This window comes from Bos indicus, chromosome 19 (assembly GCF_029378745.1).
Source record: "Bos indicus isolate NIAB-ARS_2022 breed Sahiwal x Tharparkar chromosome 19, NIAB-ARS_B.indTharparkar_mat_pri_1.0, whole genome shotgun sequence".
Lineage (NCBI taxonomy): Eukaryota > Metazoa > Chordata > Mammalia > Artiodactyla > Bovidae > Bos > Bos indicus.
Window position 1 is genome coordinate 35184145 of NC_091778.1, and position 18830 is coordinate 35202974.

At 44.4% G+C, this 18830-nt stretch overlaps 2 long non-coding RNA genes across 3 annotated transcripts in view; one reads left to right on the top strand and one right to left on the bottom strand.

The window, feature by feature from the left end:
• Window positions 1-18830, top strand: part of LOC109573687 (uncharacterized) — a 63025-nt gene that overhangs the window by 27235 nt on the left and 16960 nt on the right. Inside the window, exon 3 of one of the 2 annotated variants that reach the window (XR_011562003.1) lies at window positions 4693-11780. The exons of the other annotated variant lie outside the window; for it this stretch is intronic. This is a non-coding gene — a long non-coding RNA (uncharacterized lncRNA). Of the gene's footprint in view, window positions 1-4692; window positions 11781-18830 lie in introns of those variants that run through there. 2 annotated transcript variants of the gene reach the window in all.
• LOC139177551 (uncharacterized) lies at window positions 28-1943 on the bottom strand. The gene is made up of 2 exons (XR_011562005.1): window positions 1853-1943; window positions 28-686 (listed from the first exon to the last, which is right to left on the bottom strand). It is a non-coding gene; the product is annotated as an uncharacterized lncRNA (long non-coding RNA).

Consider the following 18830-nt stretch of genomic DNA (forward strand, 5'->3'; position numbering starts at 1 on the left):
GTTAGCACTTAGAAATAGTCTGAGCACATATTTTAAAATGTTTATTTTATAAAAGCTTGCATGGCACTGCCCAAGACAGGACTTCATGCACACTCACACACAAGGCTGGACGCACAAGAGGGCCACAAACACACCGTGGCCAGCAGTTACTGTTGGAGGACCTGCTCTCCTGGAAGACAGAAGGTATTAAATGTAAGGTGAGATAAGGAACACAGCCAGCCAGGACACCAAATGTGCAGACTTAAAAACCACGGTAAGAGTTAACGTTTGGGAGAAAAGTGCACATAAAATTGTAACGCTTTTCTTGATGTCCAGAACGATAGTGTGAATCCTCAGAGTAAGAACATGAAGCTGGCATCCTCTCCCTGCTTGTCTGGGGCCGAAGCCACGGTCCAGGCAAAGAGCTCGCCTCCCATGCTGCACGTGTGGCATAGCGTTCTCACTGGTAGTTTGGGGCTGGGATGATTCCATTTCAGCCACGGTCGGTGAAGAGTCTTATTAAAATTCCCACTGCGAGGATAGCAACGGCCAAAACTGCAGCAGCCCTGCCCTACACAATCAGCTGGGTCCCCGCCAGGACGTCATGGCAGGGGCCGCCCTGATCAGCTGCGCAGTCTGGCTCTTGGGTCGGATGAGGTCCAGCAGGATGGCCCCAGCCGGTGCTTCTTTCTCCAGGATGGACAGATCTGTTTGTGGAGAACAGGGAGATGATATTTACTTAGGTGGGAGTCTGAGTGAAGGCGTTCCTGGGTGTGACATGAGCCCGTGTGGTGGTTGGTCACTGGCTGTTAACACATGGGCCACAGTAGCCACACCCCATTGCGGGCCTGGAGCCCATCTCCTGGTCAGAGGGCAGGACGAGCCACATGGGCAGGCAGCAGGGGCTCCTGCACCAGCGACTCTGAGCTCCAGGTAGGAAAGACAAGTGAGAATACTGGAGGACACCCCCTCACCTATGGCGCTGGATATGGCCTCTGTCCCCTCACATCCTGGCTCAAACCTGTGTCAGAGGTAAACGAAATACAGCCATGCTGGCCGGTTCCGTGGTCAGACTGTGGTTATGCTTCTGCGGGAGCTACGCCAGAAGTTTCTGCTCCGAGCACAGTCTTGCTCAGTCCTGACAGTGAACACGACACTAGAGACCACTGTCGTCCTCCCCAACATCAGCTCACGAAAATAACAACGCCCTCTACACTCACTGCCTCCGTGGACCACACCGAAGGGAGGGAGCACATGGCCTGTCCCCATGAGCAGTCACGAGGGCCCTGGCGGCAGTCAGGGCGTGGACAGTGGTGGTCTGCGCCCCTCGGCTCCTCCTCATGTCCTCGTATCCGTGACATCTCTCCCCTCGGCCGACCTCCCACCATCTCACCCTGAACCTGACACAGTCGGCAGGGCTCACCCTTCAACCCAGAGACACCCCGAGTGTCAGGATCCCAGTCCTCCACCTGCAGGACAGGCTCTGCCCCTACAGACCTCCCTGACCACAGACACTTAGCATCTGCTTCTCAGGAAACCATGGACCAAAGATCCTTGAGACACTAGAACTAGACAGCAGATCAGGAAAAACGGGAAGCACTACTGTTCTCCCAAGAGGACCTTACACACTAGTTTCTAAGCTAACTCTCTGGCTGTGCCTGCTTAGCAGAGGAGAAGTTAGCTCCGTATTAAGAGGACACAGGTTTCCTTTGGCCCTCACTCTCACGTCCGATGCCTCTTCATGAGTCACAGTGCGTCCTGCTGCCCATGGGCTTCTTACCATCCTCACCCTGGAAGAGTCCTCGCCTGCCCTGGAATCACAGCACGCACACACATGCACACTCCCCTCCTCCAGTGGCCCCTGTGCTGGTACCTGCGCTGCCACATGGTTCCAGTCGATGCTCCAGATGTACACCAGGTAGAGGAGGGTTTAGAAGACCATCAGCCCAGACCAGAGACCTGTGGGTGGGAATGAGCAGCCCATTTAGCTGTTCTGCACTTCTCCCTGCCACCATCAACATCCTTCTGTATCCACGATGGAAACTGCAGTTAATATAACTTCCCAAAAGTGAAAGTCACTCAGTTATGTCCAAATCTGTGACCCCGTGGACTATACAGTCCATGGAATTCTCCAGGCCAGAATACTGGAGTAGGTAGCCTATCCCTTCTCCAGCAGATCTTCCCGACCCAGGAATCAAACCGGAGTCTCCTGCATTGCTGGTGGAATTCTTTACCAACTGAGCTACCAGGGAAGCCCTTATAACGTCCCTAAAGTTTTAGATAATTACAGAACAGGATCAGACTCAGGCTTCCCACTGACCTGTCAATGGCATTCAGTCCATCAATAAACACCCCCAGAACTGTTGGCTACTTTACATGGGGATTTAACCAATATTTCCTGGCTTTGTTTGCCTCAGGTAGTGTATGAAGTGCTAGAAACAAAGAACTGAATTGACCACTGTTTGACATAAAGTGTAGCAATTTTTTTGGTCCAGCTCCTAAAACAAATAAAAGCAAAAAATAAACAAATGGGGTCTAATGAAACTTAAGAGCTTTCACACAGCCAAGGAAATTATCAACAAAATGTAAAGGAAAACCTACTGAATGGGAGACAATATTTACAAATGATGTGACTGATACAGGGTTAACATCCAACATATATAAATAGTTCATACAATTCAACATCAAAAAATGGGCAGAAATGAACAGAAATTTTTCCAGAGACGATCTGCAGATGGCCAACAGGCACAGAAAATAGGCTCAACATCTTTAACCATCAGGGAAACGCAAATCAAAACCACAATGAGATATCACCCATACCTATTAGGATGGCCATCATCAAAAAGAATTTAAGTGTTGGCGAGGATATGGAGAAAGGGAGCCCTCCTACACTGTTGGGAATGTGAGTGAGTGCAGCTACTGTGGAAAGCAGTACAGAGGTTCCTCAGAAAAACTGAAAATAAGATTGCCCAGTGATCATGCAATTCCACTGCTGGATATGTATTTGAACAAAACAAAAACATTAATTCAGTAGGATCCATGCACGCCAGTGTTCACAGCAGCATTATTTACAACTGCCAAGATAAGGAAGCACCTAAGTATTTATCAAAAGATGAATAAAGGTTTGTGTATATATATATGATAGAATATTCCTCAGTGATAAAAAAATGAAGAAATTCTGCCATTTGCAGCAAAGTGGACGGACTTAGAGGGCATTACACTAAGTGAAGTAGAGCATTCAGAGAAAGACATACTATGTGATATTACTTATATGTTGAATCTAAAAAATATAGGCAGTGAATATAACAAAAAAGAAACTGGCTTACAGATAGAACAAACTAATAGTTAACCCGTGGGGAGAGAAGCGGGGGGGGGGGGGGCAAGATAGGAGTAGGGGATTAAGAGGTACAAATTATTACATATAAAATAAGCTACAAGGATATATTGTACAACACAGAGAATATAGTAAATACTTAGTGTTCCATTTACAGCTATTATAATCTTTAAAAGTTGTGAACTACTATATTATACACCTGTAACACAATATTATACATCATCTACATACATTATATATCACCTAACAAGTAAAAAATTTTAAGAAATAAAAAAGGACTATTAGAGGAAAATATAGAAAAAAATGTTAAAATCCTATTGTAGACATTCTTGCCAGAGAAATGAGGCATAAAAATTAGGAAAGAGTAAAACCATTTCTATTTACATGACATGTAATACATTTGACAAAATGCTCAACCATTTTTGTTGGAAACTTTCAATAAAGCAGACTCCATGGATATTTCCTGAGCATCATTAAGAAGACATGCATACATGGATTTATTAATACGTGTTTACACTGTATGTGTGTTGTTGTTTAGTTGCTGAGTCATGTCCAACTCTTTGCAACCTATGGACTATAGCCCGCCAGGCTCCTCTGTCCATGGGATTTCCCAGGCAAGAATACTGGAGTGGGTTGCCATTTCTCCTCCAGGGGTTCTTCCCGTGTATATGTGTGTGTCAGGCCAAAATCCAGCATGCTACTTAGAACTAGGGCTTCTGATATTTCTCTACTAAAGTCCTGAACAAGACAAGCATTTCTACTAACACCACAACGATTTATTCTACTACAGGCATTAGGCAAGAAAAGAAATGCGTGGTATAACCTTTGATAAGGGGAATATAAAAGTATTATATGATTGTTTGCCTCAGTGGGGCTTCCCTGGCAGCTCAGTGGTAAGAATCCGCCTGTCAATGCAGGAGACACAGGTTCAATCCTTGGGTCTTTGATCCCTGGAAAAGGAAATGGCAACCCACTCCAGTGGGAAATCCCATGGACAGAGGAGCCTAGCCAGGCTGTAATCCATGGAGTCGCAAAGAGTCAGACAGGATTTAGCAACTAAACAACAATGCCTGTAATACCCAGGAGTCAACTGAAAACTACTTGAGTTCAGGATTTTAACAAGCTACATTCACATACAGTAGTTAACAGGCCTCATACATACAAACAACCGCCACTTAGATTATGTAATGGAAGGGAAGGCCTCCGTCTGCAATGACAACAAAAGGATTATATGTCTGGGCGTAAACAAGAAAAAGGAAGATGATGAAAAGTACACTGAGCAGAGCCTAACATTTCCATAATGCTCGTCAAATATTTTAAGAGCTGAGGTTGTCAGAGGGGCGGGGCGCCCATTTTATAAGAACACAGGTGTCTTCCAGGCCAAGGATCGCCGGGCAGCTGGACTTAGAGATCTCCTGGTGCTATCCTGAGATGAAACCCAGGAGGGGAGAATTTCCCTAAGGAAGAAATGAAGTGTCTGGAAAACAGAATCTGCCTCAAGCACCTCCCCTCTGCAGTCCCCCAACAGGAAACTGGGTACTGAGCAAGACCCCCTTAATGAGTGTAATGCATAGCACCTGAGTGGGTGCTGTGGTTACTGCAGATGACAAATGCTAAGGTAAATGCCACAGCCCTTACAAACTCGCACCTCCTTGCCTCTGAAAGTGCGATGAGATCTCACAGTCAGAGCTGGCTAAGACTTGGCAGCCTGACCTGGGCAGAGTTCCCGCCTGGGGGCCTGAACTAAGACGTCAGTGAGACCGCCTGCGGACATCTGGGCAGCCAGGAGCTTAGGTACCAGTTCTCACCTGGGGGTCTGAACTAAGACACCAGTGAGACCGCCTGCGAACATCTGGGCAGCCAGGAGCTTAGGTACCAAGTCGGGTCCAGAGCTGAGAGCCCCGGGCACCAGGCTGAACCCCACACCTTCCAAGGAGGAGAGTAGGGACAGGACAACAAGAGGATCATCTCAGCCCTCAGGGAATGCCTGCACCCTAAGAGCACAAGGTGGGGAAAGTGCCGAAGAACAGAGGAGTAAACACCAAGAGCCTGGGATGAGCTCAGAGCAGACGGGGATCCTGCCTGCTTATCTTTGTGTTCCCTGGGTTCCAGCACTGCCCAGGCCGCCATGCACAGGTGTCAGTGAGTCTGCGGGGTGAATGAGGGACTCAAACCTCGGGGAGACCACGCACACCATGGTAACTAGAGCGGCTCTAGGGGCAACTGTCTGGGCTCAAATCTTGTCTCCTCACCTGCTGTCTGTGAGAAACTGCTTCACCTGTTCAGGCGCCAGCTTTTCCAGGTGTCAGATGGCACAAACGGGAGATGGTATCTGATATCTTCATAAATTTCATAAACAACATAATGTACATAAACAGCGTATTTCTGCAAAGGCCCTTCAGGAAAAATTATCTCACATCCTGTAAATTATAGCTGTACTTTTTTTTTTTTTTTACTGCACCACATGGCATGTGGGAATCTTAGTTCCCTGACTGGGGATCAAACTGGCACCCCCTGCATTGGAAAAGCAGTGTCTTACACTGGACCACCAGGGAAGTCCTATTTTTTAATTAAAAATTAAAGTACTGCTGTGTAATGACCTATTGCAAAAAAAGAATATGTATGTGTGTAACTGATTCACTTTGCTGTACAGCGGAAGTCAACACAACATTGTAAATCAACTGCACTCCAATAAAAACTTTTTAAAAATAAGTAAATGAAACTGAAAATTAAAAATGTTAAAATCCTATTTTAGAACAATAAGGCTAGAAAAAATAAAGGGCATTGAAATTGGTAAAGAAGGAGTAAAACTATTTGTATGTGACATGACTGTATACATAGAAAACCCTGAAGAATTAATACACACAAAAATACTAGGACTAATTAATGAATTCAGCAAACTTACAAGATCAACAACAAAAATCACCTGTGTTTTAATACACCAGCAAAGAACAATTTGAAAATGAAATTAAGAAAATTTTAGGAGCATCCAAAAGAATAAAATATCTAGGAATAAATTTAACCAGGGAAGTCAAAGACATGTACATTGAAAACTACAAAACATTGATGTAAGAAAGGCCTAAATAAATGGAAAGACAGTCTCTGTTCATGGGTTGGAAGACTTAACATGGCAGTATTCTCTCCAAAGCAAACCAACAGATTCAATGCAATCCTAATAAAAACTTCAAAATTCTCCACAAAGCCATCTGAAGATTCAGTGCAACCCTGATAAAAATTCTAGAATTACCTGGAGGTCCAATGGGTAAGAAGGACTTGGCACTTTGACTGCTAAGGGTCCAGGTTCGATCCCTGGTTGGGGAACTAAGATCCCACAAGCTGTACGGCACAACCGAAAAAAAAAAAAAAAAAAACCTTCCAGTGGCCTTTCAGGGAAAATGGAAAAGCTGATCTCGTATGGAACTGCAAGGGGCCCCGAATGGCCACAACAAAAAACTGAGAACAGATTGGGAAGATTGGAAGACTTCACTTTCTGATTTCAAAACTTACTGCCTAGGAATCTTAAATATGACAAAAGTGAAAGTGAAGTTGCTCAGTCATGTCCGACTCTGTGACCCCATGGAATGTAGCCAATCAGGCTCCTCTGTCCATGGGATTTTCCAGGCAAGAGTACTGGCATGGGTTGCCTTTTCCTTCTCCAGGGGATCTTCCCAACCCAGGGATCGAACCCTGGTCTCCTGCACTGTAAGCAGACGCTTTACCGTCTGAGCCACCAGGGAAGCCCCATGACACAAAAGAACTTTCCTACAAAACAGGAACAGAGACATAAGGAAGAGAGTTGGGGTTCCTAGGGGTGGGGGCCTCGGGAGTTTGGGATTAGCAGATGCGAACTATCACATACAGGATGGATGAACAACAAGGACCTATTGTATAGCACAGGCGACTATATCCAATATCCTGGGATAAATCATCATGGAAAAGAAAATGAAAAAGAATGTATATGTTTGTATAACTGAGTCACTCTGCTGTAGAGCAGAAATCACAGCGTTGTAAATCAACTCTACTTCAATAAAAATTTTCACAGAAGCAACTTGCACAGCTACAGTAATCCAGTGTTGTACTGGCATGAGCCAGACAGAGACAAATAGAGCACAACAGAGGCCAGAAATAAACCCTCACATCTCTGGCCCACTGATTTTTGACAAGGGTGCCAAGACCATTCAACAGAGAATCTTTTCCAACAAATGGGGCTCACCTTGTCTAGTGATTCTAGACATGTCCTAGATCTGAGCTACTGAGTCATGACTGAGGGAGTTGTTCCCAGCCAGCTCCCTCCAGCCCATCACAGGTGCTCACAGTGTTCACATCACTTAACCCAAATGGAGTAAGTGTGTGATTACTTACTAGATCCTGGTCTCGTCCTGAGGGCAGGGTCATGTTTATTTTCCTCAAGTGGACATTTCTAGTGTTTTTGTGTGCTTAATACACAAACTGTTCTTGTATACCAAATATACAAAGTGTAAATGCTATATGCAAAATATTTAGGGAGGAAATAATTTTTCCTATTCCACACGGGTCACTTTGCAGATGACTGCTTTGTATCTCAGTTTACCTTAACGTGACAAGCAGGATCCGAGGCAAGTCACCTTGGACTCTGACGCATACCTGTCATCCCACGATTAGCAGCAGACATCAGAGATGTTCCAGGGAGAGAACCACACACATAGTAACCAGTGGCACTCAGGAAAGCACCCTGCTCCTCTCAGGACTCCACCAGAGGTGCCCCAAAGGGAAGGAAAACAGCTGATGTTGCAATCATTCATGTGTCACCAGGTCAAGTCAGAACACCACCTGGCACTTCACGCTCTGAGTACAGTCACACATCCTATCTCAAAACAGGGCCCCGCCTTAGAGACAAAGGAGAACATGTGCTTCTAAAGTTACATTATCAACAACTACAGCAGCTTTCATCAGAAGTCCGCCAGATAACAGCATTTAAATCTCTATAAATATAGTTCCTAAAGGGAACTCCCTGACAGTCTAGTGGTTAGGACTCTGCACTTTCACGACCAACAGCCAAGGTTCAATTCCTGGTCAGAGAACTAAGATCCCATGAACCTCATGGTTTGGTCAAAGAATAACCTATCAATTGACCAATTTAAAAAAACATAAGAATAGTTCATAAGTGTTTAAAAAATGTAGAGGTTTCATGGATGGAACTCTCAGCAAAAACTAGTCTGATATCATAGCTGGAAAATATTAATGCAGTTGGGCTTCTAGAACGCCCACAGCCAGTGGGATGATGACTATCTCACTCTGTCACATTCTTGCCGTAGCCAGTGTCCAGTCACGGGCACCAGGTCTCCAGAGTGACTGAGACACAGCAGAAAGATGGCAAGTGGACCCAGAAATCATGTCATGAGGACCCATTGGTAAACCAGGAATAAGCTTCACAGGATGACTCTAGGGTTCAGCAGAAGGGTCTTCAAATACTCCTAAGCCTACAGAAGATCAGGCAGGAGAAGGATCTTCTCATTGTCAGGACTGACTCCAAGGTAGCACGGCCTGCCTTGGAGGTGTCACCACATGGCCAGAGTTACAGAGTGTCCAGGCCCAGACACAGTAGGGGAGGCCGGCTAGCCCGGGACTCTCCTACCCCAGATGCCACACATCACATCACCCACCTGTCCCTCCAGTGGCTCCAACCATGTGAAGCTAGAGCTCCCTCTTTTTGAAAATTAAATCATAGGCATTTAATTAAAAACCAGAAACACAAAGTGTGCTAGTGTGGCAGACAGTAAAACCACCAGTACTCAGAGCAAGTGCATCAAATAGATGAAAAGCAGCAAAGATCAGCATTACCTGGCTCACTAGGGAAATAATGTCCCTGTTGGAGGAAAAGAAAGTAGTTGTGACCGAAAACCCATGGCTCTGTGCAGTCGTGGTTACCTGGCAGAGTGGCCAGTCCACCCAGGCCAAACACTTCTTTCCTATTTGAGAAAATGAGGGCATCATAAAACCTCACTGGGCTTCCCTCCCAGTCAAGTGGTTAAGAATCCGCCTTGCGATGCAGGGGACACGGGTTCAATCCCTGGTCCAGGATGATGGCACATGCCTTGGGACAACTAAGGCCATGTGCTGCTACTGCTGAAGCCTGAGGGCCCCAGGGGCTGCTCTCCAAGACAAGCACCGCAGTGAGAAGCCGGCCCACACACCACAACTAGAGCAAGCCCCTGGCGCGCATCAACAAAGACAGCACAGCCAAAACAAACAGACACGGTAATAGTTCAGCCAAAGTCCATCAGGTAGGACGAGGCACAGTGGACACAGTCCTGCTCTAAGTGGAGCTGCGAGCACTGCCTCCAGGTCTGTATGAACTCAAGATGGTGGAGGCCCAAAATCACACAGCTTCCCCAACTCCCAGCTCTATTTCCTCAGCCCAAGCACATTCCCCCGTCTGCACTTTGTCCTGGAAACCGCTCCCCTGTGGTAAGCCAGGCAGCCACGGGCTCCCCTCCCTGCTGCGCCTTAGATCCACGTGTGCCGCCTGTGGTCCAGAGTCTGAGAGCCATTTTTTACAAAATAGATTTTGTCTAGATTTTTAGCTGCTTAGGAGGGTAAATCTAGTTTCTGCTCCTCCAGCTGACCACCTCCTTAGTCCTGAGATTCTACGTTTTAAGCTCTGGTCTAAAATCAGTGACACGAGATGAGCACACTTTACAGCAGTAAAGCCAGATTTCTTCAAAAGCATAATCTGGGGCAACTGTGAAAATTATTGAGGTGTTTTCATCAAGATTTGGTTTATTCAGGACACTTATTAGTAACTATCTAAATAACTATGCAAACACATCATCACAGAAAATGTCGTGAAATTCAACCTAAGATTGAGTCAGTGGTCTGCGCAAACACCGCCCAGGTGATTCAGGAGGGCTTGCTGTCACAGTGTGCCCTCGACAGGAAACTGCCTGTCTGGGGGTGAGGTTTTTCCACACTCTGAGCACAAGAGAAACCCCACTTTGGTTTGATAAATGATTGATTGGAGGGATGGAGGGGGTTTCCTCAGGCTTCCTTCATTCAAACCTGTTCCAAGTTTAGCTCTGGTTCTCAGTCCTGGCTGCACTACAGATTTTCCTGTAGAGTGAAATGCCACTCACCTCTCAGAGTGAGAAAAGTACAGTGAAGAAAGCAGGCATAAAATCTACACTGTAGAAGATGTATGTACATCCAGAAGATGTACATACCTGTCCTTGTAAATGCAGAGGCAACCACATCCTTTAAAGCAGCAAGTAAGATCCCATTACAAGGGCACAGACACCTGGAAGATACTGAAGAACCAACAGGAAGTAAAAGTAATCCTAGTACTGACTTCTCACGGGACACCTCTGTCAATGACTTAAGAAATCTAAGTGTTTCTTCTGACTGTCCAGGAAAAGGCAGCTAAAGTAACCTTTAAATCACCTAAAATCACTGAAGTGATTCTGACTCCTTTTTCTCATAGAAAAGATGCTCAGTAAGATGACATCTTCTCTAATTGCTCAGACTCCAGAACATTCAGACTGCCCAGGGGTCAAAGTGCAGGGACCTGGAGGGCTGGGCACACATGCTCATCAGAAAGGAGCCTGCACATGGTCACAACTGCCTTTGCAATGATTCCCTTTAGGGCCCAGGAGAACAGTATTTAGTTGGCACCTGATAACAGAAAATCATAATCAGGAGTTTTATTTAACTGAGTAAACTGGAGACAACATGAATAAAATTTCAGTTGAGTTTACATATGTAAGCCAATTCCTGGAGAACTCGTGATACACAAATTTAACTCAGATAAAACTCAGAAGGCAGCCTCGAGCCGCATCACACTTACCATGCACGGGAGGGTGGTGACGCAGGAGTGTCGCTCCTGCACTTTGTTTCCCACCCCCAGGGCATTGCCCACCTGGACACTGGCCGCCACACTGAGGCCAGGGGGCACCTGGGAACGAACAACCACAAGTCACGAGAAGTCAGGTCTGAAAGTCAGAATACCAGCGCACTAGGGTCCACCTGCATGGAAACCTGAGGTGGAGTCAGAGGTCTGGGATCCAGACCTGGTCCAGTGTGTCCTTGCTGTGTGATGTAAACAAGCGGTTTTTCCTCACTGGCTGTTACAGGCAGGTAACAGGCAGTGCCCAGACCACTCCCCCGTCAAAGGCAGCCACGTAGGGGCTTCCCTGGTGGTCCAGTGGTGGAATCCACCTTGCAGTGCAAGGGACACTGGTTTGATCTCTGGTCCAGGAAGATCCCACCTGCTGTGGAGCAACTAAGCCCCTGCACCACAGCAATTGAGCCCCTGTGCTGCAACTACGAAGCCCGTGCACCTACAGCCTGTGCTCTGCAACAAGAGAAGCCATAGCAGTGAGAAGCCCGAGCATTCAACAAAGGGTAGCCCTTGCTTGCTGCAACTAGAGAATGCCCTCATACAGCAAGACCTACCACAGCCAAAAAATAATTAAAAAAAAAAAAAAAACGGGCAGCAGAATAGGAACCTCTTAAAGATGCTGGGTATGAGGGCAAAGCACCTCCCTTATTAGCTAAACACAGACTCTGAAAAGTCCATTCAACCTTGCTACATTCTACAAGATTTAGTGAACTGTAAATATAGAAATAATATGTAAAAATTAAATGAACCAGGAGTTCCCTCAAGTCCAGTGGTTAAGAATCTGCCTGCCAATGCAGGGAACACAGGTTTGATCCCTGGTCTGGCAAGATTCCACATGCTGTGGGGCAACTAAGTGCTACAGATGCTAAGCCCACACGCTGTAGAGGCTGTGCTCTGCAGGAAAAGAGCCGCTACAAGGAGAAGCCCAGGGACCACAGCTAGAGAACAGGCCCTGCTCACTGTAGGTGGAAAAAGTCTGTGTGCAGCAACAAAGACCTAGCACAGCCAAAAATAATTTTTTTACAAAGAGGTTCAGTCCAGTCACTCAGTCATGTCTGACTCTTTGCAACCCCATGGACTGCAGCACGCCAGGCTTCCCTGTCCATCAGCAACTCCTGGAGCTTACTCAAACTCAAGTCCATCAAGTCAGTAATGCCATCCAACCATCTCATCCTTTGTTGTCCCCTTCTCCTGCCTTCAATCTTCCCCAGGATCAGGGTCTTTGCCAGTGAGTCAGTTCTTCATATCACGTGGCCCACAGTATTGGAGCTTCAGAAAAAGAAGTAAAGCCTTTTAAAAAATGACCCATGTGAAACAAGCACTCAGAACAAACCTGGCACTCCAGGAACATCGCAAAAGCTGATGAAATCTGACCCCATCACACATTATGTGTCCAGCATTCCTTGTGTCTAATTACCCACTAAACTGAAGTATGGCCCTTCAGATGCCAAAATTTTTAATTGGTTATAGAAATCTGAAGCTCTAAGCTTGCCTGCTTTTTAAATAGTCCATTACTCAACCTGCAGGATTATCTCTGTTGTCATTCCTGTGATATGGTTGCTGCCCTCAGGGGCTGTTAGTGAAACATGGATGGTAGAATAAACTGGCTTTAATCTCATGTCAGAGTTTTGCCAAGAGAACACACTGGTCATAACAAACACCTTCTTCCAACAACACAAGAGAAGACTCTACACATGGACATCACCAGATGGTCAGTACCAAAATCATACTCATTATATTCTTTGCAGCCAAAGATGGAGAAGCTCTATACAGTCAGCAAAAACAAGACCGGGAGCTGAATGTGGCTCAGATCATGAACTCCTTATTGTCAAATTCAGACTGAAATTGAAGAAAGTAGGGGAAACCACTGGACCATTCTGGTATGACCTAAATCAAACCCCTTATGACTATACAGTGGAAGTCACAAATATATTCAAGGGGTTAGATCTGATAGACAGAGTGCCTGAAGAACTATGGATGGAGGTTTGTGACATTGTACAGGAGGCAGTGATCAAGACATTCCCCAAGAAAAACAAATGCAAAAAGGCAAAATGGTCATCTGAGGAGGACTTACAAACAGCTGTGAAAAGAAGAGAAGTGAAAGGCAAAAGAGAGAAGGAAAGATACACCCATTTGAATGCAGAGTTCCAAAGAATAACAAGGAGAGAAAAGAAAGCCTTCCTCAGTGATCAATGCAAAGAAATAAGAGGAAAACAATAGAATGAGAGACTAGAGATCTCTTCAAGAAAATTAGAGATACCAAGGGAATTTTTCATGCAAAGATGGGCACGATAAAGAACAAAAATGGTATGGACCTAACAGAAGCAGAAAATATTAAGAGATGGCAAGAATACACAGAAAAACTATACAAAAAAGATCTTCACAACCCAGATAATCACGAGGATGTGATCACTCACTTAGAGCCAGACATCCTGGAATGCGAAGTCAAGTGGGCCTTAGGAAGCATCACTGCAAACAAAGCTAGTGGAGGTGATGGAATTCCAGTTGAGCCATTTCAAATCCGAAAAGATGATGCTGTGAAAGTGCTGCACTCAATATGCCAGCAAATTTGGAAAACTCAGCAGTGGCCACAGGACTGGAAAAGGTCAGTTTTCATTCCAACCCCAAAGAAAGGCAATGCCAAAGAATGTTCAAACTACCACACAACTGCACTCATCTCACATGCTAGCAAAGTAATGCTCAAAATTCTCCAGGCCAGGCTTCAACAGTATGTGAACCATGAACTTCCAGATATTCAAGCTGGATTTAGAAAAGGCAGAGGAGCCAGAGATCAAATTGCCAATATCTGTTGGATTGTTGAAAAAGCAAGAGAGTTCCAGAAAAACATCTGCTTTACTGACTATGCCAAAGTCTTTGACTGGATCACAACAAACTGGGAAATTCTTCAAGAGATGGGAATACCAGACTACTTTACCTGCCTCCTCAGAAACCTGTATGAAGGTCAAGAAGCAACAGTTAGAACTGGACATGAAACAACAGACTGGTTCCAAATTGGAAAGGAGTACATCAAGGCTGTATATTGTCACCCTGCTTATTTAACTGATATGCAGAGTACATCATGAGAAATGCTGGACTGGATGAAGCACAGGCTGGATCTAGATTGCTGGGAGAAATATCAATAACCTCAGATATGCAGATGGTACCACCCTTATGGCAGAAAAGTGAAGAAGAACTAAAGAGCCTTTTGTTGAAAGTTAAAGAGGAGAGTGAAAAGTTGGCTTAAAACTCAACATTCAGAAAACTAAGATCATGGCATCTGGTCCCATCACTTCATGGCAAATAGATGGGGAAACAGTGGAAACAGAGACTTTATTTTCTTGGGCTCCAAAATCCCTGCAGATGGTGACTGCAGCCATGAAATTAAAAGATGCTTACTCCTTGGAAGAAAAGCTATGACCAACCTAGACAGCTTATTTAAAAGCAGAGACACTACTTTGCCAACAAAGGTCCATCTAGTCAAAGCTATGGTTTTTCCAGTAGCCATGTATGGATTTGAGGGTTGGAAAGAAAGCTGAGCGCCAAAGAATTGATGCTTGTGAACTGTGATGTTGGAGAAGACTTTTGAGAGTCCCTTGGACTGCAAGGAGATCCAACCAGTCCATCCTAAAGGAAATCAGTCCTGAATATTCATTGGAAGGACTGATGCTGAAGCTGAAACTCTAATACTTTGGCCATCTGATGCAAAGAACTGACTCACTGGAAAAGACCCTGATGCTGGAAAAGATTGAAGGCAGGAGAAGAAGGGGACGACAGAGGATGAGATGGTGGGATGGCATCACTGACTCAATGGACATGAGTCTGAATAAACTCCAGGAGTTGGTGATGGACAGGGAGGCCTGGCGTGCTGCAGTCCATGGGGTTGCAAAGAGTCGGACACGACTGAGTGACTGAACTGAATCTCATGTCTGCTTGTAATAATTTACATGTCAGCTTTAACTTCTTGTTCCTACTAGAAGCAGCATCCTCCAAAGAACCGTCTAATTTGTTGCTATTGGAGAGCCAACTCAAGTGAAGTCGATAAAAACATATGTATTAAAAATCGTTAAGAATCTGAGAAACAATGGACCTCATTATATAGAAATTTACAAGACTTGTGGGTCCAAAGTATATGTATTGGCTTCAGCTCATGATGAACGGCCAGCTCACATGCTTATCCCCCTTCCTTCCCAAAATGCCACAAAAATGTCAGTAAAGGTACTTAACAGAAACGAAATCCATTAACAACACTGAACATAAGTGAGCAGCCAAGCTTTAGCAAGAGGGAAGGACCACAGAAAAGAAGGCTAGGTCCCACCAGTCCTTCCCAGGGGAGCCCCAGGAGGCAGTGGTAGGTGGTGCTGGGGACTCACTTCTGGGTCACAGGCAGTTCAACCAGACCTCACTGCTGACCACCCCTCCCTTGAGGTCACTGCACAGAGACTGGGCAAACAAAAGCAAAGTGCCAGAGCTCTCTGGTTCTGTGAGCACCTCAGAGCTAAGCCCTTCTCTTCTCGGGGGATAGGAGGTGGGGTGAGCTGGAGGGGGAGGGCAGGGCTGCTGCTCTCTGCCACCCTGCCCCCCACCTAAACCCTAAAGTAAAGATGTCATGGGACCAAGCCCACCTCTGTACTGAGCTGCCCACTGAGCCTTCCTATGTAGTGGAGAGGTCCGCTGGAGAAAAATCCACAAACAGGACAGGAAAGCCATGTCAGCCATTCAGTTTCTAAATCAACACATTTTCCTTTTCTTGCCTAATTGCACAGGTTAGAATCGCTAATACAGTGTTATTATTGCTGAATATAATATCATTACTATCACTTCAGTCTTCTTCTGGTCTCATCAGTGCCTGAATTCTGCATCCCCACCAGTAGAGCCTCTCCCTGTGGAATTCCTAGTATATGTAAAACAGGTCTCCATCTTTCACATATTCCAGTTCTACTACTTCTCATTTGTATTTATTGTGGCAAAATACATGTAATGTGAAACTCACCATGTTAGCCATTTCTCCGCTTCTTACTCCAGTCGTGACTATGTGGTGTATTGTTTTAACATCATAACCATTTTAAAGTTCACACTTCAAGACTTCCCTGGTAGCCCAGTGGCTAAGACGCCACACTCCCAATGCGGTGGGTGGGAGGTTCACAGTGTCAGGGCAAAAGCTCCGAGACACCTCTGCCTTCCAGGAAGAGAGAAAGATGAAGCATGTCAATCTCTCAGAGAGTTTTATATTGAATAAAAAGTCACACGTGAACCTTTTTTGGAAGTTTTTTTTTGTGTGTGTGAATGTTTAGTGGTTTATTTGTAATTATCCAAAACAACCAATGTCCCTCAGCTGTAAACAAGCTTATAGTTATTAAAAAGGAACAGATTACTGATACATGCAAAACAGATCATCTCAAAGGCATCATGCTAAGTAAAGAAACCAGATTCAAAGGCTACATATGGTTATCAATTCAGGTATGTGACACTGCTAAAAATCGAAACGGGGAAAGAATATAGGTCAGTAGTTACCAAGAATAAGAGGTAGAGAAGAGTGATTGACCATACAGGGACGTGGGGAATTTGGGAAGGGGAAAAGTGACGGAAATATTCTATACCATGATTGTGGTAAATAAACTGTTTTTTGGTAAACTTTATCAAAACTTGCAAAATGCTTTTTACAGGGGAAATTTTAATGATAAGTTGTAAGAACTTTAAAATATTCCGCTAACTTTTCTATTATTGCTTACTTGAAATATTAACATGCTCTTTGTTGTCACTGAGCACTCAAGGCTTGGTGATCCATGGACCTGCTGAAGGTTGTCCAAGGTATATGACAAACTCACTAATCTCACTCATTTCTATTAACAGCAGGACTATGTAGCATAACCTGTTTAGAAAAGAAACCCATATGATCCTTTCCAAGTTTTCCATTGGATCAGAGGTCAATGACCTCTCAGAAGCCATGTGGCAGTTTCCAAAGTTTTTTCTAAATCACTATCACCTGAGCAAGCAATGCAACTTCAATTGTGATTTTAACTAGTCTAGGAAGTTCCCAGAGGCCTGCAAACAGAGGACTCTGATGCCACCTGGGTGAGAGAACCTCTAAGTTTGGAAGAAAAAAGGACAGAAGTCATGAAAACCAAAACCAGATCAGGAAAAGTTTCAGGAACGTTGCAAATAAAGGAAGATACATTTCATTCCACCTTCTCATATGGAAGAGCTTGCTCTTCTCATCACAAGATTGAGAACTCACGCTGCTCATTCCTTTTAAGATACAAGGGAATAACTAATATACCTTTAATAATTCCCAAGTGACTATACATCATCTTGCGCATTTCACAAGGACATCTAACACCTATCAACAGAAAACATAAAGGGACATCTTGACACACAAGTTTTCATCCCTTTTCTAGAGCTGCCCATTTCAATAATTGTATATAGAGCCAGAAACAGCCTGTTTTTGGCAGGAGCTCAGTGCTCAACCTAACAAAAGGTAACCAAGGTAAATACATTTTAATAAAAATATCTATAGTCCTGTCCTGGTATTTATATACCCCATTCTGCAAATTACTAATAATCAAGCTCTTTAGTATATGCAATCTGCTTTTGGGCAGACCAGAACCCAACCACATGAATTGCTCATGCTCTTGAAAAAACCCCTGAAGCATAGTTAATCTGGCCAAAACTCAACTATACTGCCTATTCTGGGAATAGGATTAAGAATCATTTTTTCAGAAATCATACTGCCTCTCATATTCTGAAACCACACAAGAATTCCTGGGGCCAAGTTTCAACAAGATTCCATTTCAACAGCTAGGCAATTTTAAAAATGGGGTTTAAGGTCAAGCACCAGTTTGTTTTATAAATCTTTTCAGTCAGTTCATATTCAGAAAGCAACTGTATAAAAAACTGAGCAAAACATTCATCCTGAATCTAGAAATTCATGTTTTAAACTAGTCTGTAGTGACCACCAGTAGGTGGCGCTCACAGCAATTCTGTACAGACAAATCTATGGCTCCAAGCATGCCAACTGTCCTGCTCTCCTTAAACTTCCACTTAAAAGCTATTTTCTGCAATGAAACCTTCCTTGTGAAGACAAGTCTTCACCAGCTATTTACTAGCTAGCAATCTTTATTCATATCTCCTTTAATCAGTTAACACCATACCTGTCAAAACGTTAAGGAACAAGCTAGGGACCAAATCCTTTGTCATTTTAGAGTCCCTACCAATGGCCATATAAATTATTTTTATCCTGGAAGTATTTTTATAAACCAGCTCAAATGCTTTGTGGAACAAGGTGGGTATATAGAAATGTTCTCTTAAAACCAAATACTCTTGTGAATCCTGTCATAATATATTCAGAATTTTCTCACAAGGTAAAAAAATAAAAAAATGTTAACTGTGTCTGGCTTTCATAAATAGTTTTCTCAAAATGAGCCTACTTTCTCCCTAGCAATTCGCTATCTTGCCACTCATATAGAAACCCCTTATCTGAGACTGTGTCCACAGAAACGCCTGCCTTTGCAACATACCTGCTTCCCACATGCTCTTCTCAGGCCTATCTGTATAATTTTAGGTTTGTATTTATTGCATTACTGAGATGTAGTGTAGACTCTCTGGCAAGGGATGTAAGAGGACAGAGGCTAGAGAGGAGTGGACAAG